Source organism: Palaemon carinicauda, chromosome 6 (assembly GCF_036898095.1).
Source record: "Palaemon carinicauda isolate YSFRI2023 chromosome 6, ASM3689809v2, whole genome shotgun sequence".
Lineage (NCBI taxonomy): Eukaryota > Metazoa > Arthropoda > Malacostraca > Decapoda > Palaemonidae > Palaemon > Palaemon carinicauda.
Window position 1 is genome coordinate 140,589,131 of NC_090730.1, and position 22,708 is coordinate 140,611,838.

Sequence of the window (22,708 nt, forward strand, 5' to 3'; positions counted from 1 at the left end):
AGAAAATTCTAATGCAGCTGGAACTTGGCCTTTTGACTTTTAACGAAGTGACAATAGATCTTGATAGTAACTGGCTGATAGTGGGGAAACCCTTGGTACACTGAACAGTCTCTTTGATTCTGGGCTCCGACTAACACAGACTTGCTGTTGGCACTCATAGAAACTTGGCTTTTACTAACTTTTTTCTCTATTTCTTTTGTATATTGAATGTGTGTGGCTAATGCCGAAGGCAGACTTGTGAACCTGTCCATGAGTGTCAAATAGATTTGTCACTTTCATGAGTTCCAGAGATATTGAACCTTATTCTTTGTGCCCTTCATGCTTAAGGTACATTTGCAACCTAAATTCCCTCTGTGAGAGCTGTAGCTAGTGTTCACCCTCTCAGTGGCAGGTGTATGACAGGAGGAGAGAGAAGAAGGCTATATGAGATAAGGCCAGGACGGAGCTCTCTGTCTCAACGGTGATGCCCGTCCTTCTTCCAGAACCGCCGAGAGCAGACCGCGCTAGGAAGATGCCTCCTCCCCAAGCGGCACCCTCCGTCGGAGGTGCCCCGTAACGAGCAGAGAAACATCTGACGGAGGGTATAGAAGACGGCTTAGAAGGTTCAGCCTACAGGAGGGTTATAGGCCTCATTAGGCGTCATCACAGGCTGGACGAGCCTAAGCCCTCCACGGATGAAGACTGGCTCTCGGGCCTCAGCAGGCTGGTCGATGCATCCGTGCAACAGAGGCCCTCACTAGCTCTTCCCTTGGCTAGGGACGTTAGGCTGGGCATGGCTCACATAGACAGGATAGTGGCCAGCCACGCAGAAGCCCCTAAGAGTCAGAGCGCCTCCAAGCTTCTCCAGCGTCTCAAGACCCAGAAACGTTTCTACCTTCCCGAAGGGCGCCGCGCGGGTCCCTGTACGGTAGAGCCAGCAGTCGCCATCCTAGGCCAGGGAGCCGCAGAAGAGAGAGCTACCACCGCCCCAGTTTGCTTCTCCCCTTCGGAGACCTCCATGATGGAAGACCTAGCCATGGACCTGGTCTACGTATCGCCATGGCTAGATTGGTGGGCCTGCACACTGCTGGGCTTTCAGGCCTCGCACGACCTCGCGGTTCCGGAGAACCAGGCCTTGCTGAAGGAGCTGATTAGCTTGGGGGGGAAGGCCCTCAAGTTCCTATCTTACCAGTCCCTCTCACAGGCCGCCAATTGGGTGCTGCTCAGCAAGCTCGTCAGGAGACTCCCGGACAGAGAAGCGAGGGCCCTGAGGAACCTACCCCTGTGGGGCGACTCAGTGTTCCCCCTGAAGGCGGTGGAGGAGACAGTAGAGAGGGTCAGGAAGCTGAAGGATGCGGGAGAACCCAGACCCCCTCCAACGAGAAGACCTGCCCATAGAAGGTCATCCTCCGACATCTCGCTCCCTCCCCGCGAACCTAGCCAGCCCAGGAGAGAAGCCCCTACTACAGCCTGGCCTCAATCTTCGCAGCCCTCCCGTAGAAGAGCGCCGACTACGCAGTCAGCCTTCAGGCCTTCTTATTCGGCTTCCAGAAGAGGGCGTTCAGGCCGCGCCTCTTGAAGAAGGTAGGGAGAGAGGCCCCCTACTCCTGCCGAAGCCTCAGGTGGGGGAATGCCTCAGACGTTCTTGGCAAGCATGGCGAGACCACGGGGCAGATCCGTGGTCCGTAACAGTACTAAAGGAAGGGTACAGGTTGCCCTTCCTAACGGACCCCCCACCTCTGATACCAGATATACAGGCGGAGTGGTTGGCACCCAAAGACCCCTTGAGAATGGCGGCGCTACAAGAGGAAGTCTCTGCAATGCTAGCGAAAGGGGCAATAGAACCAGTCAAGAACCCAGGTCCAGGGTTCTACAGCAGACTCCTCCTGGTGGAGAAAGCGACAGGGGGCTGGAGACCAGTCATAGATCTCTCAGCCCTCAACAAGTTCGTGTGCAAGACCGACTTCAAGATGGACACTCCGAAGTCGGTCCTTGCGGCCTTGAGGGAAGAGGACTTCATGATGTCCATAGACCTCAAGGACGCATACTTCCAAATCCCTGTCCACTCCTCCAGCAGGAAGTACCTAAGGGTAAAATGGGGGTACCCAAACGTTGCAGTTCAAGACCCTCTGCTTCGGTCTGTCCACAGCCCCTCAGGTCTTCACGAGGATCTTCGCAACAGTCTCGGCCTGGGCACACAAACATGGCATCCGCCTGATTCGGTACCTGAACGACTGGTTGTTGCTTTCAGCCTCAGGTGAAGTACTGAGGGAGCAAGGCGCAAAGCTCCTGCCGTTCTGCAACGTCTTGGGTATCATCATCAACCTGGAGAAGTCCTAACTGATACCCTCCACCAGGATGAACTACCTCGGAATGGTCCTAGACTCCCGGTTGGCGAGAGGCTTCCCTTCCGCAGAGAGACTGGACAACCTAGATCAGATCCTCCGGCCCTTCCTGTCAGGCCAGCCTAGGAGGGCCAAGGACTGGCAAAGACTGATAGGCCACCTCGTGTCGTTAGAGAAGTTAGTCCCCCAGGGGAGGCTCAAGCTCAGGGGAGTACAATGGAACCAGAGAGACTCCCCGCACAAGGTGGTCCCGGTGTCCCCGGAGACGAAGGAAGTCCTGGAGTGGTGGCATGTCAGATCGAACACCCTCAAAGGAATGCCCTTCGCAGCCGACCCTCTAGAGATGCTTCTGTTCACGGACGCATTCAAGGAGGGTTGGGGTGCCCATCTCCTTGACAAGACAGCAAGAGGTAGTTGGGTAGACGAGGAGAGGAGCCTGCACATAAACGTGCTAGATATGATGGCAGTGCAAAGAGCGTGCCTAGAGTTCGTCCATCTGCTCCGGGGAAACACCTCGGCGTTGATGTGCGACAACGCCACGGTGGTGGCCTACATAAAGAAGCAAGGAGGACTGAAGTCGAAGGAACTGTGCAGCCTCACGATGGAGTTACTAGAATGGGCCGAAATGGAACAGATCAAGATCTCAGCCAGATTCATTCCAGGGAAAAGAAACTTCCTGGCTGACGGCCTCAGCAGAATGGGTCAAGTGGTAGGGTCCGAGTAGTCCCTGCACCCAGAAGTGGCCAAGACTCTCATTCTGAAGTGGGGCTCGCCAGTGATAGACCTCTTCACCACGAGACTGAACGCACAGCTCCCCATGTTTTGTTCTCCTGTGCCAGATCCAGAGGTGGCGTTCGAGGACGCCTTCCAACAACCTTGACGATTATGCCTTCCTTCCCTTCGGGATGCTCAAACAGGTCCTCAACAGGGTGAGGCGAGCGGACAACTTGTGGATGACTTTGGTAGCGCCCTGGTGGGCGGAGAGAGAGTGGTTCGCAGATCTAAAGGAACTGGCGCGTCTTCCACCTTGGCCCCTTCCGGACAGACCAGACCTTCTCCGGCAACCTCACTTTCAAAGGTTCCACGAAAACCCTCGGTCCCTCCGCCTTCACGCGTGGAGGTTATCGAGCGTCTCCTGAGGAAGGAGGGATATTCGTCGAGGACGGCAACAAGGATGTCAGGGTACCTGAGACGTTCGTCAGCCGCAGTATACCAGGCAAAATGGGCTACCTTCACTAAGTGGTGCGTCTCGAAGAACATCAGGCCGTTGCAGGCCTCCATCCCGGAGATAGCAGACTTCCTGGTCTATCTCAGGGACGAGGTAAACATGTCCATCCCAGCCATCAAAGGAGTCCAGGCAGCCCTGGGCCAAGTCTTCCTCTTGAAGGGCATCGACCTAGGTGCCTCCAGACATTTCTCGATGCTCATTAAGAGCTTCGAGCAATCCTGCCCCCCTCAGGCCGTTAGGGTGCCCCAGTGGGACGTGGCTAGAGTTCTGAAGATGTTGTCAGAACCTCCCTTTGAGCCCCTCAAGGACATCTTGGACAGAGAGCTCACCCTCAAGACAGTTTTTCTGTAAGCTCTAGCATCAACAAAACGGGTAGGGGAGATTCATGGACTGTCGTACGAGGTATCACACTCTAAGGGCTGGCGTGAAGCTACCTTCAGGTTTGTGCCATCCTTCGTGGCCAAGACTCAGAATCCAGCAGTCTGGGACCCCAAGTTTGAAGGATTCTCAGTACCGGCAATCCCTCGTTCGGACAACCTGAGGGACTTGCTTCTGTGCCCTGTCAGGGCGGTACGGAAGTACTTAGAGAGGACAGCCAGGCTTCGACCCGAAATCAAGAGTCTGTTCGTCTCCTCGGGACTAGTAAAGAAGCCAGTCTCCAAGAATACGATCTCCTTCTGGCTCCGGCAGGTGATCATCAGAGCCTACAGTATTGCAGGGGTCCCCCTTCCAGGAAAGCCCAGACCCCACGACATTAGAGGTCTAAGTACTTTGTTGGCTTTTGAGAAGAACACGACAGTGGGCCAAATCCTGAGGGCAGGTACATGGTCTAGTCAGTCTACCTTTACGGCTCACTACTTGAAGGACTCTTTGAGGAAGTCCCTGGACGAGTTCTCGCTCGGTCCCGTCATTTCCGCGCTCCAAACGATTTAAAGGTGTAGCCCCAGTGGTAACTGCGGGCTGTAAGTCCAAGAGACACAGGTTCCTTCCTTAGCCCCCTTTTATTTTTCCCCTGTTACCTTCCTGGAAATGACCCCAAAAATCCTGTAACTGCCATGGGATACACTATCAATAGAAGGACAAGTCTCCAAGGATTTTTTTGCAGAGGTGAGTTACTTAGACACTAAGATAGTTTTTTTCGTAGTTTTCCCTATTTTCTCGTGTTTTCCTGGGGGTCAGCAGAACCTAGTCTCCTATCTAGGTTCATCTTCTATACTCATCACGGTCTCTAGGTCCGGAAGGACACTCCCACCTCCTAAAGTATAAGTCTCCTAAGAAAGTAGTTCGAGGTAAGTACTCCGTGTTGAAACAAATCACAAATTTTAAGTAATTTGTATTTTTCCTAACAGTACTTACCTCGAACTACTTTCGGGTCATTGCCCGCCCATCCTACCCCGAGTGCCTTACTGAACTTCATAGAAACCTAGCTGTCAAAAACTTACTGGAGATCAAGACCTGAGCAAGCATGCTCTCTGACCCGGGGTCGCCTCGTGTTGCGTATCACTCCGCCAGAGGTTACCCTGCATAGAAAACGGGAGTAGGGTAAACTACACAAAATTCTGGTCGGTTGGGAGGAGATCCCAGATACTCCTAAGAAAGTAGTTCGAGGTAAGTACTGTTAGGAAAAATACAAATTACTTAAAATTTGTGATTTTCCTAATAACTAGTGACAAAATTGCTTTTAAAGGTAGTACTGTATGTTGGCCAGAGCACCATCCACCCATTGAGATAATACCGCTTGAGAGTTATTGGGTCCTTTGACTGGCTAGGCAGTACTACATTGGATCCCTCTCTCAGGTTAAGGCTCATTTTGTCTTTGCCTACACATACACTGAATAGTCTTGCCTATTCTTTCATCATTCTGTTCTGCATTCATACACCTGACATCACTGAGATTACCAAACAACTCTTCCTCACTCAAGGGGTTAACTAGTGCAATGTAATTGTTTAGTGGCTACTTTCCTCTTGGTAAGGGTAGAAGAGACACTTTAGCTATGGTAAGCAGCTCTTGTAGGAGATGGACACTCCAAAATCAAACCATCGTACTGTAGTCTAAGGTAGTGCCATAGCCTCTGTACCATGGCCTTCCACTGTCTTGGGGTAAAGTTCTCATGCTAGATGGTACTGTTCTTGAAATATTTTATTTTGATTGTTTATTATTTTATTAGTTTGTTTAGTCCTTGTTTCCTTTTCTCACTGGGCTATTTTTCCTGTTGGGGTCCTTGGGCTTATAGCATCTTGCTTTTCCAACTAGGGTTATAGCTTAGCTTGTAGAAATGATATTATTAATATTATTATTATTATTATTATTATTATTATTATTATTAGCCAAGCTACAACCTTAGTTGAAAAAGCAAGATGCTATAAGCCCAAGGGCTCCAATAGGGAAAAATAGCCCAGTGAGGAAAGGAAATAAATAAATGATGAGAAAAATTTAACAATAAATCATTCTAAAACAGTAACACCGTCAAAACAGATATGTCCTATATAAACTATTAACGTCAAAAACAGATATGTCATATATAAACTATAAAAACACTCATGTCAGCCTGGTCAACATGAAACATTTGCTCCATATTTAAACTTTTGAAGTTTCTACTGATTCAGCTACCCGATTAGGAAGATCATTCCACAACTTGGTAACAGCTGGAATAAAACTTCTAGAATACTGTGTAGTATTGAGCCTCATGATGAAGAAGGCATGGCTATTAGAATTAACTGCCTGCCTAGTATTGCGAACAGGATAGAATTGTCCAGGAAGATCTGAATATAAAGGATAGTCAGAGTTATGAAAAATCTTATGCAACATGCGTAATGAACTAATTGAACGACGGTGCAAAAGATTAATATCTAGATCAGGAATAAGAAATTTAATAGACCGTAAGTTTCTGTCCAACAAACTAAGATAAGAATCAGTAGCTGAACACCAGACAGGAGAACAATACTCAAAACAAGGTAGAATGAAAGAATTAAAACACTTCTTCAGAATAGATTGATCACCGAAAATCTTGTAAGAATTTCTCAGTAAGCCAATTTTTTGCGCAATTGAAGAAGACACAGACCTAATGTGTTTCTCAAAAGTAAATTTTCTGTCGAGAATCACACCTAAAATTTAAAAAGAGTCATACAAATTTAAAGAAATATTATCAATACTGAGATCCGGATGTTGAGGAGCCACCATCCTTGACCTACTTACAATCATACTGAGTTTTGTTAGGATTCAACTTCATACCCCATAATTTGCACCATGCACTAATTTTAGCTAAATCTCTATTAGGGGATTCACCAACCCAAGATCTACATTCAGGGGATGGAATTGATGCAAAGAGAGTAGCATAATAATAATAATAAAAATAATTATAATAATAATAATAATGATAATAATAATAATAATAATAATAATAATGATAATAATAATAATAGTACCTTACCTCCCTAGTGAGTGTATGAGAGCTCTTCTATTTCCCAAAGCATCTGCGGATGCTGTTATTCGTCAGCCTCACCCTGAGATCCCTTGTGTCCAGATATCCGTAGACACGGATGTCTCGAATGCGATGAAGGACATCCACCCAGATGATGAGAGGATGTCAGAGGTGTCAGAGGACACCGAAAAGGACCTTCTGGCTGAAGGTCGAGAAGAGGGGTCAACTTGGCTCCAGAGACGGAAGAGGAGGAAGTCGAAACAGTCTCTGTTTCGTCGGTTCCTGCCTCAGAACCTGTACCCTCTACATCCTCCGCTCCTCAACCTGAGAGGTCGGACGACACCCTTTCTGCCATCAAAGCGATGATGGAAATGTTCGAGAAGAAGAGCGAACAAAGGGAAGCTGAATTCAGGAAGGAGATTCCTCGTATTACAGCGTCCCTTGGGTCTCAACGGAGACTCATTGTTAAGGATCTTCCCTCGTGTTCCGAGGTTAACCCATGGAGGCATGCCGAGTACATGCCGATAACTAATGGTAAGATCTTTATTTCAGAGAAGCTGGGAGCTGTCCCTATTGAGGACATCGAGTTCTGAGTCCTATCCAGACTGCTTCGCTCGTCTAAGGACGGAACCAGTATTCAAGGAGGAGACAGAGCCTAAGGAGGTCATAGTGCTTGACCATTCGAAGAATCAGGCTTTGCTGGCAGCAGCCTGAAGGACAAGGGCTTCACCAATTCCAAGGTGCTGGCCCTGAGCAAGAAGCATCCCTCTTTTCTTGCCCCTAGAACTATGGTTTTCCCTTTTGCGGAAAAATCATTCAGGGCGGTGGTTAAGGCAGTGGAAGCGGGGAAACCTTGCCCTACTCTGGAAGAGTGTAGGCCCCTTTCCCTAGCCTTGCCATCGGATGATAAAGACTGGAAGGATATTCAACTTACCTTCTCAGTCGGGAAGTTGGAGGCTGATATCGCTGGACGTCAGTTCAACGAAAACCTCCCCAAGTTGTCTGAGTTTCTCCTACGCAGGGAATAAGATACAAAGGAGAGGCTTGCTGCATCTCTGTCCCTCCAGGTGTCCATGGAGGTAATGGCAAGTGAGCAAAGAGCCCCAGACATGTTCATGGTCATGGCCAAGGCACATTTGGCAACCGTAACGAAAGATTTCTACAGTTTCATTAGTGCAAGAAGGGCTTGTAGAGAGTTCGTGTTTGCTTAGGCTGCGGTTAAACACGAGCCCAGAATGTTGATATCTTCCAATATCTGGGGGAAAGATCTATTTCCAAACGATTTGGTCAAGGAAATAGAGTGCCAACTCGCTCTGCCAGACAACAACTTCCCGTGACCGCGGCGCCACAGATGGTGGCACAGCTCCAACCCACCTACCAGTTGGTACCCCAGCAGGTGATGACTCAGTCACCAGCCTTTACTCCCGCCTATGAGAGGCAGACCACCACCTTTCGCCCTAAAGGTAGGGGGTCAGGTAGAGATTCCTCTAGATGTCCCTCGAGAGGAAGAAGGGGTAGGGGAGGAAGCGGTCGAGGAGACAAGCCCTCCGGAAACCAGAGCCAATGAGATGCTTCCGGTAGGAGGAAGACTCCGACTCTTCCGGGATCATTGGACCTTCGATCCCTGGGCCCACAGCATAATCAAGAATGGACTAGGTTGGAGCTGGAAGACAGCTCCACCAACATTTCCTCAGTTCTTCCAACACTCCACGCCCGTTCTGGAAGAATATACCCGAGAGCTCTTGAGCAAACGGGTGATAAAGAGGACAAAGTCCATCAAATTCCAAGGAAGGCTGTTTTGTGTTCCCAAGAAGGACTCAGACAAACTCGTAGTCATTCTGGATTTGTCGCCACTCAACAAGTTTATCGAGAACGACAAGTTCAAGATGCTAACCCTTCAACACATAAGGGCCCTGTTGCCCAAAAGGGCATACACAGTCTCCATAGACATGGCAGATGCCTATTGGAATATTACAATCAATCACCAACTCTCCTCCTACCTAGGATTCAGGCTACAAAAAAGAAAGTACACTTTGAGAGCCATGCCCTTCGGACTAAACATAGCCTCAAGGATCTTCATGAAGTTTGCAGAAGCAGTCGTTCAACAACTACGCCTACAGGGTGTCCAGGTTGTATCATACCTGGACGATTTGCTGGTGTGGGCAGCATCCGAAGCGAAATGCTTGCAAGCATCCAAGAAAGTGATCCAGTTCCTGGAACATCTAGGATTCAAGATCAACACCAAAAAGTCTCGACTATCTCCAGCTCAGAAATTCCAATGGCTAGGTATACATTGGGACCTACAGTGTCATCGTCTCTTATTCCATTAAAGAAGAGGAGAGAGATAGCGGGATCTGTCAGGAGACTTCTAAAATCCGACTGGATTTCAAGACGCCAACAGGAGAGAGTGCTGGGCTCCCTCCAGTTTGCATCAGTGACAGACCCAGTGCTAAGAGCACGGCTAAAAGATGCATCAGGAGTCTGGAGAAGATACGCATCAAACACTCGAAGATATCTAAGAAGACCACTACCGATTCGGCTACGATCACTTCTCAAGCCATGGTCGGAGGCCAGAAAGCTCAAGAGGTCAATACCTCTACAACCACCTCCACCCTCAGTCGTCATCCACACGGACGCATCATTGGAAGGATGGGGAGGTCACTCCCATCAACGCAGAGCTCAAGGAACTTGGTCCCCTCTGTTCAGGACCTTTCATATCAACATTTTGGAGGCCATGGCAATCTTCCTCACACTGAAGAAATTATCCCCTCTTCCTTCAGTCCACATAAGACTGATTCTGAACAGCGAGGTGGTAATGAGATGTCTGAATCGTCAAGGCTCGAGATCGCCTCAACTCAACCAAATGATATTGGCCATCTTCCGGTTAGCGGAAAAGAAGAGATGGCACTTGTCAGCAGTTCACCTTTAGGGGATCCGCAATGTGACAGGGTACGCTCTATCCAGGATATCTCCGATAGAGTCAGAATGGTCCCTAGATGCAAAATCATTCTCCTTCATCTTGCATCAAGTCCCGGAACTGCAGATCAACCTCTTTGCAACGAGCGACAACAAGAAACTTCTTCGATACGTGGCCCCGTATGAGGACCCTCTAGTTGGCAGTGGACGCCATGTCCCTAGACTGGAACAAATGGACCAGGGTTTACCTGTTCCCTCCACCCAACCTGCTGATGAAGGTCCTCAACAAGCTTAGATCTTTTCAGGGAACAGCAGCCCTAGTGGCTTCCAAGTGGCCCCTTAGCAACTGGTTCCCCTTGATTCTGGAATTACTGCCGAGGCTGATCCCTTTGCCGGACCCAGTTCTGTCTCAACAAGTTTAGAAGTCGACTGTCTTCGCTTCATTACAAAAAACCCGAGACCTTCATCTCATGATTTTCTCTCCCTAGCTGTAAAGAAAAGGTTTGGGATCTCGAAAGAAAGTATAGACTTCTTAGAGGAATATAAGTCAAAATGTACCAAAAAGCAATACGAGTCATCTTGGAAGAAATGGGTGGCCTTTGTCAAGGCAAGGAATCCAAAGGAAATCTCGATGAATTTCTGTTTGTCTTTCTTTATTCACCTTCATGAACAAGGTTTAGCAGCCAACGCGATAACTACGTGTAAATCTGCCTTGACAAGACCTTTGCTTTATGCTTTCCAAGTAGACTTGCCTAATGAAATTTTTAACAAAATCCCTAAGGCCTGTGCGAGACTTAGACCTGCAGTACCTCCAAGGCCCATCTCATGGTCTTTGGATAAGGTACTACATTTTGCCTCAAGTTTGGACAATGAGGCTTGCTCTTTGAAAGATTTGACTCAGAAAGTTATATTCTTGTTTTCTCTAGCCTCAGGGGCTAGACTTAGTGAGATAGTGGCCTTGTCTAGGGAGGAAGGCCATATCCAGTTTGCTGAAACGGGTTAGCTAAATCTCTTTCCCGACCCAACGTTTCTCGCCAAGAATGAGCTAACCACTAAGAAGTGGGGTCCCTGGAGAATCTGCCCTCTGAAGGAAGATGTCTCGCTGTGTCCAGTGGAGAGTCTAAAGGTCTATCTTCGCAGAACTTCAGACTTCAGGGGAGGACAGCTCTTTAAAGGAGAAACATCGGGCTCAAACTTATCCCTGAAACAACTAAGGGCGAAGATCAGCTACTTTATTCGCAGAGCGGATCCTGACAGTACACCCGCTGGTGATGATCCTAGGAAGATTGTTCTTCGTTAAATTTCTTCCAGCTTATGGATTTCGAGAGCCTTCATTTGTTTACTGGTTGGAAGTCATCCAGGGTGTTTTTTAAACACTATGCGAAGCAAGTGCAAGAACTAAAGCGTTTCGTGGTAGCGGCAGGTAGTGTGCTAAAACCTGTCTCTTAGTGCTGCGAGGAACAGTGAATTATGTGGGACTGTAATTCTAAAGGGTGTACATGTTGGCACTTTATAGTGCAACATGGTAATTGGAATGTCATCACAGTGACATTATGGACTGTTCCAGTATACAAAGGTGATGAAACATAGACTGAACACTAAGTGCCATGTGTTTCTTACACAAGTCCAAATAGACAGGTTTCTCAGAAAGACATTAAAATTTACAAAAATTTTCATGTGATGTGGTAAAGTTTTGTTTTCAGGTAAAACAAGCATTTCTGATTTATTTTGTCTTGTCTATGTTATTGAATTTTATTTTCACTTACATTTTTTACGTTATAATAAATGTATGCTGAATTTTATTTATTGCTTGACAATAAATGAGTAATTGTTTTGTGTGTCTTATTTCGCCCTAAACATTTTAATAAAGTTATGTGAGAGCATTCATTTCAACTCGTTTATTCTGCATAAATTTATTGGGCAAAGGTAGTAACTTTGCTCCTACGTGTATACAAACCTTTCTAGCTAGAAGTAACGTGTTTCAATACTAGGTACAAACTTTGGCTAATGACATAAAGTGAGACCTGCATGTTATGCTAGGTTGGTTATATGAAATGTGCAACTTCGAGACTTTTTCCCGAGTCTAGTTCGACTCTTCCCTGTAGGGGGCAGGAAGCACTAACATAGTATATGATTAGAAGAAATGACATATAACGGTAATGTCATAGGTCTCTTAGGTCTAAAGGACCAAGGAAATATTGTCTTGAAGTCCAAGGCACAACTGGGAAATCCACGGATACATTAATGCTCTGGTAAACTTCCATCAGGACGACATGGTCTGAGCCCAAAAAACGGATTTTGAGCGAAGCGAAAAATCTATTTTTGGGTGAGATAGCCATGTCGTCTTGATGGACCTGCCCTCCTTTCTTTGAAAGGCCTTGGCAGGTTCCCTCCTGATATTACTGTATCTATAAGTACTGGCTTAATGCTACAAGGAATAAAGATGGCCGACGATTATGGCGCCATCTGAGTACTCAAACAGTAATGGAGGAAGGAGAATTTTATAACGGCTCCTCTTTTATTTTGCCACTTTTCCCCCTCGAAGCGTAAATGCTATGCGGGGTGCAGATTGCTATGTGGCATGTCAAGAATACGTCCCCTGATGTTATGCGATATCCTAAAAGGAAACTTTAATGATATTCGCGCCGGGAGTTAGAATTCTGGAAACCTTAAGTTAAATTCTCTGGGAATATCACTGTAGTCAAATATACCCTAGGAAGCTACTTAAAGGAACCTTCCATCAGGACGACATGGCTATCTCGCCCAAAATTAGATTTTTCGCTTCGCTCAAAATCCGTTTTGTATAATATTTGTTATTTAGAAATATATTTTCTTTATTTGATAACATGAAACATAAGAATTTGTTGTGTCATTTTGAGGGTTGAAATGGATTAAGGGCATTTTAACTATTTTCAATGGGGAAAATTGTTTTGATATTCGAGCAAATTGAGATAAGAGCTCGCCCCAGAACGAATTAAACTCGTAAGTCAAGGTACCACTGTATTATTATAACAAGCCACACTGTAATCCTATATGGGAAAACAATTGCTACAATCTCTAAGGGCCTCAATGGGGAAATCAGTCCATTGTAAAAAATATAAGAGATGAATAGTATAACAAAAATTAAACAAAATTGACAACAATGTTAGATGAATGGATAACATGAATAATGATAAATAATGTATCAATTTACTCAACAAAATGCCTTTGCACAAAGTTAACGATGACGTAGTTCCTTTGAGTTCTTGTCATCCTTGGTCGCTTGAATCCTGTGAGTTCACACGACTTGTTGCCTGAGGGATTCCATCTCCCTCCAGGTAACGATGACGTAGCTCCTTCGGGTTCCTGTCATCATCGTCGCGTGAATCCTGTTTAGGGTTCACACGACACATTGCCTGAGGGATTCCATCTCCCTCCAGCTAAGGATGACGTGTAATTCCTTCAGGTTCTCGTCATCCTTGGTCGCCTGAACACTCTGGTTTCACACAATACGTTGCCTGAAGGATTCCATCTCCATCCAGGCAGCAGTGATGTAGTTCCTTCGGGTTCTTGTCATGCTTCTAGTCATCTGAGCCCTGTGGGTTCACACAACACGATGCCTGAGGGTTTCCATCTCCCTCCAGGTATCGATGACGTTAGTCCCTTTGGTTTCTTATCATGGGTCTCGTTGCGTGAACCCTGCATGACACGATTCCTGAGGGATTCCATCTCCCATTAGGAATCGGTGACATAGTTACTTTGGGTTCTTATAACGACGATCCCTTAGAGTCGCACAAAGGGAATTGACGATCTATAGCAGCTCCTCTCCCTGGCTGGGCTTGTGCAATAAGGTTTTCAACCAATTTTTGAGTTCACTTTACATAGAACCCCTAGGTTCTCGTCGTGCCGAATCCCACGGTTCACGTGACCCAGAGCTCACTCTTAAAGCTCTATGGTTGACCCCCCCCTCACTCTATGGGCTTGGTCATCCAGCGTAATGTGAGTTGTAACGTCACTCTAAACTCCCAGCTGATTGCTATGCGACAGCTAAGCTGGTCTCACCAGCACCGTTCCTTTAATATTTGAACGCACCACTGTCACCTTCCCGCCACCCTTCCCACTTCTAGTGGTTGGGATAGCAAGTGGCTCGTGATCGTCTCTCGCCATCGAGAAACCCTCAACTGCCGGGACTGAAGTCAGCAGAAAGAATTTTTTACATTCCAGTTCAATTCCTTCTGGTAGGTCTTGCCTGCATTAAACAGTAGTTTTCTTGTTAGCGAGAAAACGTTCGATGGCAACGTTATACAGGAAAGCTGTCAATGGCAACCTAATGTATGGTCTTGTTGAGCAAACCAGTACATTCAAGACTACACCCCTTTTTGGAAACTCGTTCTTGAGAAGTTTTACATAACTTCAACTGGCATTGTTAAAACTTCATAAAGGCCATAAGAACTCTTTCCTGGCGCGTGCAGTCTCTCCAAGACAAAACCGGAATGTTTTTCCCACAAACACTGTTTCTACTGATTTATTGAGTCAGCCTCATGCTGTTATTGTACTCCTCGGCACAAAGACTTCTCGTTTTACACGAGAGGCTTCTGAGACTTTTTATTTATTTTACCCTTACAGGGTTATTGTCTTAAGCATTTAGTCCCAAGGGGTCAGTATTACCTTACGTTTTTTAATGATAGCAACAACGTGGGCATCTATTTACTACGTTTACGAACGTTACTAACCCCGGTCTTTTATCCGGAAGGCAATCTTTAAGGATAGTCGCTGTAATAACATAAGTAGTATTGGTTCTCTGGTTTACCGATTTGTATTATTCTTACTTGGCCAACCCTTACTAGATTGGTAGCAGTTGGAGGGAGGACAGGATCCCCCCTTTTGTAGCAGAAGCGTGCAAGCTGTTGCACGTCTTGACATTTCAAGATTTTTTTTTCTTCTTGCTACGCAATCTCCTGACGCCTTGGGACGAATCGCAGATGGTGGGTGGCAGACGAGAACCTCCGCTAAGAGGCCAATCCTCTCGTCCCCCCTCTGGAATTGATGCTCTCACCGGATGCATCAAAAGGGGGGTTGGGGGCCCCGTATGCCGCACCAATCCATCTTCGTCCGTTGGCCCAAATCAGAAAGGTACCCACGTATATCTCTCTTAGAGAACCATATAGCAGTAGAAATACTCAGATGGACAGAATACTGCTAGGTATCCCCATCCCCTTGTGTCATTCATGGCAACAGGAATGTGCTTGCAGACAATCTGAGACTCAGTGAGCTCCAAGTTTCTTTGAATCATCTTGTAACCAACAAAGTCTTACCTTTGTTGGGTTCCTCGACTGTGGACCTGTTCGCAACGGCCCTGAACTTCAGGCTTCCGGTCGACTGTTTACCAGTCCCAGACCCCCAGGCTCTTGCGCAAGATGTATTCCAAGTACAGTGTGACAGCTTAGATGTGTACACATTTCCCCTGTTTGGTCTGGTGAGAAAGTCTTCAACGAAGTCGGAATAAGCAAGAACTTATCAATGACTCCAATAGCTCTGCTATAGCATCATGCAGAATGATTCCAGACCTTCTGCAACTTCTGAGGGAACTTCCTGCTTGACACGTTCTGATAAAACAATCACATGCCAACAGCTTCCACAAAATCTTAGCTTTGCTTCAACTCCATGCCTGAAAACTGTCCAGCACTTCCTCTCTCAGAGAGGTTTTTGCAACGAGTTGCGGAAAGGATGTCTAGACACCTCAAACGCTTTGCAACGTCAGTCTTCCAGGCGAAGTGGTCGTTCTTTTGGGACTGATGTCGTGGAAGGGTTATCACCCCTCGATGGCGTTACTCATACAAAGTTTTGAGATGACTTGTCCCCCGTCGGAACTTAGACCTCCTCCTTGGAACGCGATTCTGGTCCTTCAGTCTCTGAAGGTCCCTCTCTACGAACCTTTATGCCAGGCAACAGATTGCCCCCTCACATGGAAGATGGGTTTTCTACTCGCTTTGGCTTTGGCCAAGTGAGTTAGTAAGATGGATGATCTATCTTCTGACGTCTCCTACTGTAGGAGATGGGGAGAATTAATTCTCAACCTTATCCTTTAGTTCATTGCTAAGACTCAAATTCCTGGTGTGTTGTACCCTAGGTTTGGCATATTCTGGATAGAAAGTCTTTGTTCTTTAACCGAAGACCCGGACCAACTGAGGCTTTGCCCAGTGAAGAGTCTGAGGCGTTACATTAAAAGAACGCCAGCAACTCGCCCGTGTGTCAGCACTGTTTGTCAGCAAGGGGAAGGTCAAGAGGAGGGTTACAAGGAATACCTTTTCCTCCTGGATTCGGAAGGTAATTGATTTTGCTCTCAATCTATATCTTCCTCCTTCCTAATGACCCAAAGCTCATAATGTCAGGGGCATTGCAACATTCCTGGCGTTCAAGAAAAACTACTCTATGGCGCAGGTACTGCAAGCGAGTGTGTGGAAGTGTCAAACGACCTCCATCGCTCACTACCTGCAAGACGTAACCCATAGGAACAAGGAGACCTTTTCCATTGGTCCTGTGGTGGCCGCACAACAAATGACCTAAACACCTCAAGCTCCCTGATGGACAAGTAGCAGAGGGTTGAGGGCTGAAGTTACCCAGGTTAGTCTGGGGTAAATGAGTAAGAATGACTGGCTCCTTTCTTCCTTTCACCTTCTCCCCCTCTGGGGAAAGCAGCTCCGCAAGCCTCAGCACAGCTGACCTCACCTCACTGCAAGTAAGACTCATTTCCCTTGGGCCTCATAATTATAGAAAAATACTTTTTTACATCCCTAATACCTCTTTGAGGGAGGATATTGGGTAAGTCTTAAGAACTCTAGGGCTTGTACTTGAGTTCCTACATTAAAGACAAGCCACTGCTAGTTTCACTCACACAATCTTCTGCAGTCCGCTATCAGTGCATTACCTTATATTGGTACTTAATTTTAGCGAGGGTAGGTTCCTACTACAATCGATCACAGATTGAAATAGAGATCCCCAGGTCATGACCAAGGCCAGTTTGTAAGGACATCCTCCCTCCTAAGAGTGAAAGAGTGAGTCACCCCTATAAATAGTGGAGGGTTTGTATTTGCGCAGGAGCAAATGATAAATTTGGAAGTAATTTGCATTTTTCATAGCATACAAACCTGGAACTATTTATAGAAATTGGCCCACCACCCTGTCCCTTAAGAAGTCCAGACAGAAGCAAAGTGGTTACTCAGCTGAGAGGTGTGAGTGAGCGGTGTAGCCAGTCTACCCCACTCCCACCAGCTAACTAGAGGATGGGGTAGTTATCCCTTCTAAAATCCTCTTGGCTCGTCTTTCAGCTACGCCGAAAGTAATACCCCTATAAATAGCTCTTAAGTTAATATGCTAGGAAAAATATAAATACCTCCAAATTTGACATATTTTACTGCTAAAATTAAATTTTTACATCTTCATATTTGGATATTATCCAGCTACAAGAGACTTAAAATTTCATTCATAGAAGGCAGCTAAGGCAAAGACCCTACTACCCATCGTAATCAATCAAAATTGAAATGGCGTTGGTTTGGTTGGTTTGGTCCAGCACTTTGCTGCAGTAGAGGGGCTTGAGTGTCCCAATGATGGGCTGGGCAATGGCGGTGGGGTAGTTTATCCACCCTGGCAGGCTCAACCATACCGCTAAGGCCAGTTCTGAGAGACCAGACCAAGACTGGACCCCTATAGGCCTTCTCCTTTATTTTAAGATAGGCAAAGGCTAGGAGAAGGAAAACTCCAAAATCAAACCAAACAAGACCCCAACGGCGGAGCTTCCCAGCGCCGGCGGAAGAGGGCAATGCCTGTCGGGCAGGCAACAAGGCGGGCCTTGACATAACAAGAACCCGGCAGCCCGATGCAACCAACATCGGAGAAGCCGCTTGTCTCATATGTCTTGAGCCGCGGTGAAAATGATGTGGGCCAAGTGTGTGTGCGTGGCCGTTGCAAAGCCACGACCACCCAAAACAATATACCTAGCTACTGGCATTCTGTCGTTTCCTCCACCCTTCTTCATCTCTTTCTCACCATCATCATCATCATCACCACCAGCAAGTCCTGAGGCGACAGCACCGTGGGTGAAGGGGGCAGGCCTGGATAGCTGGAAGCCCTTAGCCCACGACTGCACTCAGGCGGCGAGTCTAAGATTCAGTCGCTCTCTGGTGACGGTGCCGTGACACCAGAGTTCGGCAGCTGGACCCGTGACTGGGCTGGCCTATTGAGGACACCGCAGCCCACCCCACATGGGGAGGCCCCTAGAAAAGGTGGGGTAAACATCGGACACGGCAAACCCGTCTGGTCAGCTCACCGCGGCTGGCAGACATCCCACTAATGCGGTCGAAATAACAAGAAAAAAATATTAACCTTAGGTGCGTGGAACATCCGCACCCTCCAAGACGTGACGAACACCAACCGCCCGGAACGACGTACAGCCCTCGTCTGCAAGGAGCTAGCCGGCTTCAATGTTGATGTGGCGGCTCTTAGCGAGACCAGACTACCCGAAGAGGGCAACATCAGGGAAGCTGGAACAGGCTACACCATCTTCTGGAAAGGCAAGGCCCTAGAGGAGCCTCGCATCCACGGTGTCGGCTTCGCCATCCGTTCCCAGCTAGTGCAGCAGCACAACCTCGCTCCCAAGGCCATCAGTGAGCGCCTGATGACTGTCCGCATCCCCATCACGCGGGACAGACATCTCACCCTGATCTCTGTCTACGCCCCGACTATGACCTCAACCGATGATAACAAAGCTGCCTTCTACACCCAGCTCGACCGCACCATCCAGGCAGTGCCCGCCAATGACAAGCTCGTTGTGCTTGGCGACTTTAATGCCCGAGTAGGCAAAGACCATCGCCTGTGGGAGGGAATCATCGGCCGCCATGGCATTGGAAATTGCAACGCCAATGGCCAACTCCTACTGGGTCTGTGTGCAGAACACCAACTTGTGGTAACCAACACCATCTTCCAGTTACCAAAGCGACAAAAGACCACATGGAGACACCCACGGTCTAAACACTGGCACACCCTGGACTACGTCCTGACCAGAGCCAGAGACCAAGGAGACGTCCGCATCACCCGATCCATGCCCGGAGCGGACGACTGCTGGACGGACCACAGACTCCTCATCTCCCGACTCTCCGTGACGACCCTACGACCACCCAGAAGGGCACCTGACAGCGTACCACACCAACGCTTTGATTGTAGGAAGCTCCGCAACCCACAGGTGGCACAGAACTACAAGGAGGCCTGCGAACAATACCTCGCAGACCCTGTGGGTCAGGCCACTGTCGAGCACCACTGGACCACCCTCAGAAACGCCATGGCCCGTGCCGCGGAGGAAACACTAGGCTACACCACCAAGAAACGGCAGGATTGGTTTGATGAGAATGATGCTACCATCTCTCTTCTCATTGAAACCAAACGACAAGCACGCCTGACTTTGGAAAACCAACCAACAGCAGCTAACAAATGTGCTCACAAGGTGGCTGAAGCTGGTTGCCAAAGAGGTATCCGTGAAGCCCAGAACACCTGGTGGCAAAGAAAAGCTGCAGAAATACAGAGTTTCGCTGACCAACGTGACCTGCGCAGCTTCTATGCAGCAACAAAAGAAATATTTGGTCCCACACGGTCATCAGTGGGCAGCCTGAAGGATGCAGATGGGGCCACGACCATCACCGACAGCGAGGGCATCCTGGCCAGGTGGAGGTCTCACTTTGAGAACCTCCTCAATGACCAAGCAGACACCCCAGACGATCTCCTGCGAATGACCCCGCAGCATCCCGTCCGTCACTGGATGGCACTACCACCCTCCATCCATGACTTCAACAAGGCCCTGCAGCGCATGAAGCCCGGCAAAGCCCCAGGGCCAGACAACATCCCGTTGGAGCTCCTCACTCACGGTGGCCCCGGCTTGAGGAACCGTTTGATGCTCCTTATACTGAAAATATGGGAGACCAAGACCCCCCCCAGTGACTTCCGCGATGCAAACATCGTTACCATCTTCAAGAAGGGAGACAGGGAGAACTGTAACAACTACCGGGGAATATCACTACTAAGCATCGCGAGTAAGATTTTCGCTCGGATTCTCCTTGACCGCCTCCTTATTCTCGCAGAAGACGTCCTGCCAGAGTCCCAGTGCGGCTTTCGACCTTCCCGCGGGACCATAGACATGATCTTCTGTGCGCGACAACTACAAGAGAAGAGCCTCGAACAACAACAGCCCATAATGTTCATCTTCTTGGATTTGAAAAAGGCCTTCGACAAAGTACCTCGACCTGCCATGTGGGCTGTCCTCAAAAGATATGGCTGCCCACCCGATTTTGTCAAGCTGGTGCGTGCCCTCCATGACGGAATGGTTGGGAGAGTCTGCCACCAGAACTCTCTTTCAGACCCATTCCCCATCAACGGCGGCCTGAAGCAGGGCTGTGTTCTGGCCCCGACGTGTTTCTCGCTATACACCGCAGCAATGCTCAACGAGATTCCCCCAGACACACCCTCAGTCGACCTACGTTTCCGCATGGATGGAGGCGCTTTCAACCTCGCTAGACTCCGCGCCAGAACCAAGACCACCTTGTGTGCAGTGCGAGAACTGCAGTATGCTGATGACAATGCCACCCCAGGTCAGACGGCAGAGGACCTGCAGTCGTTAGCTGATGCATACAACTCTGCCTACGAACGTTTTGGGATGCAATTCAACTCAGACAAAACCAAGACCCTCGTCCAACATCCACCAGGAATGATGCTCCCCAACTTCAATACCACAGTGAATGACCAACCGTTAGAACAGGTGGACCAGTTCTCCTACCTAGGGAGCATCCTAACATCAGATCCCACAAGCAAAAAGGACGTGGAGAACAGGATCAGGGCAGCCCACTCCGCCTTTGGCCGACTCAACTGCCGCGTATTTAACAACCACGCACTGACAATGACCACCAAAATAATGGTGTTCAGGGCAGTAGTCCTCTCCACGCTCCTGTATGCATGTGAAACATGGACGCTATATAGAAACGATATTAAAATCCTAGAACGCTTCCAACAAATGAAACTGAGGCAGATCTTGAAAATCCCCTGGGAGAGCCACACCACCAAAATTGAAGTCTTAGAACGTGCCTCGCTGACCAGCGTGGAGGCCACCATCATCCACCACCGCCTCCGCTGGATAGGACACGTGCATAGGATGGATCCATCTAGGCTCCCAAAGAAAATATTCTACGGAGAACTGACCCAGGGCACCAGACCACGAGGAGCCCCGAAAATGCGCTATAAAGATCAACTAAAGCGCACCCTGGCTCTAACTGACATCGATCCTTCCTCATGGGAAGAAACAGCCAGGGACAGGAAAACCTGGAGGAGTACAGTACACCATGGCACCGTGGACTTCGAGGAGAGGAGGAGACAAAATGAGGAGGCTAGGAGGAGAAGGAGGAGAGAGCGATTAGAACAGCCCCGCCCACCACCTACCCTCCCTTGTGAACACTGTCCGCGACTCTTCCACCACAGACTAGGACTTAACAGCCACATCAGGCATAAGCACCCACCCCACAGATAGGAGGCTGATGGCTAACGATAGAACCCAATACTCGGACACGAGTGGGCGCCGACGACGACGACGGTTGAGCAAAAAAAAAAAAAAGGTCATCTAATCTTTGCCACTCTTTCTGTTGAAGCAAACTTTCTGTTGTCTCTCAGGGAGGATTCTTTGGTAATGATGCTCAACTAATAATTATTGCAGGTCTGCCCTTTTGCAGACTTTCATTCTCTTGACCATAGGCATTTAGATCAACATTGTCAAAACAAGTTCCCAATAAAACGTTTAAGCCACAAGATGGAGAACTCGCATTTGTTTATGCAGTATGAAGTATGTATCTTGTAGATCTCTGAATTAAGCAACATTGTTGCATTATACATCGAAAGCAGTCATATAATTGGCATTTGGATCTCTGCAGTGATTCTGAACCATCACAATTTTGCTAGCAAAAAGTTTCTTATGTAAGACTGGAATGGTATTGGCTTATACATCATTGTTATCTTTGGTGCAAAAACTCAAGTTAATCATGGCATTGTTGATTGTGTTTTGGCATCATTCACTACTAATTTATAAAGCAAGTATACATATAAAAGGAATATTTTTATCCTTGTCCAGTAGTGTATTTTTTACTTTTCTTCAAAGTACTAATGATTATAGAGGAGGGTCTAATAGACTTTTCAATCAGGTAATGATACAGAAGACACTTTACTAAGAGCACAGTTTTCTACTGGTTTAGGAGAGTTACTTTAGGTCATATGATAATGTAAAATCAGTGCTTATGAGATACAAGCCCTAACCTCATCAATGATATTCAAGAGGAATGTGGATATTAGTACTGTACAGTTTTTAATGCTAAGGTTATAGAAATATTAAAAAACCATTACCTTCCTTGTAAGATGCCTCAAAATTGGCTGATCTTTTATTCCTTGGATAAGATCCTAGGAAGATAAATATGTGTTTTTGTTTTCCTCCATCACTTTCTCAAATTGGATGATGTAGAACTGTGTTGATTTTCTTTTAGAAATGTCAGGGGATACATATATTCAGCCTGATATCCTAAAAATTATTTTGTCCTATTATATTAGATTAAAACACGATAATATGCTTTCTGTACAAGCTGAGCACTAGGCAAGATTGAGGTTACCACTTCAAAGAGGGTTGATTTGTACTTGAGAAAATTGAGAAAAATTAAGTTACTGCAAGTAATGTATTTGTATTTCAGGAATTTATTTTACTTTGGCTTTTCATGTAAACATGAAAATTGTTTTTAATCTGAAGTTTTCTTATGTAACCACTG

The 22,708-nt window shown here is 47.3% G+C and overlaps 1 protein-coding gene across 4 annotated transcripts in view; it reads left to right on the forward strand.

Moving 5' to 3' along the window:
• Nucleotides 1-22,708, forward strand: part of LOC137642679 (YEATS domain-containing protein 2-like) — a 128,856-nt gene that overhangs the window by 49,914 nt on the left and 56,234 nt on the right. The window lies entirely within an intron of this gene.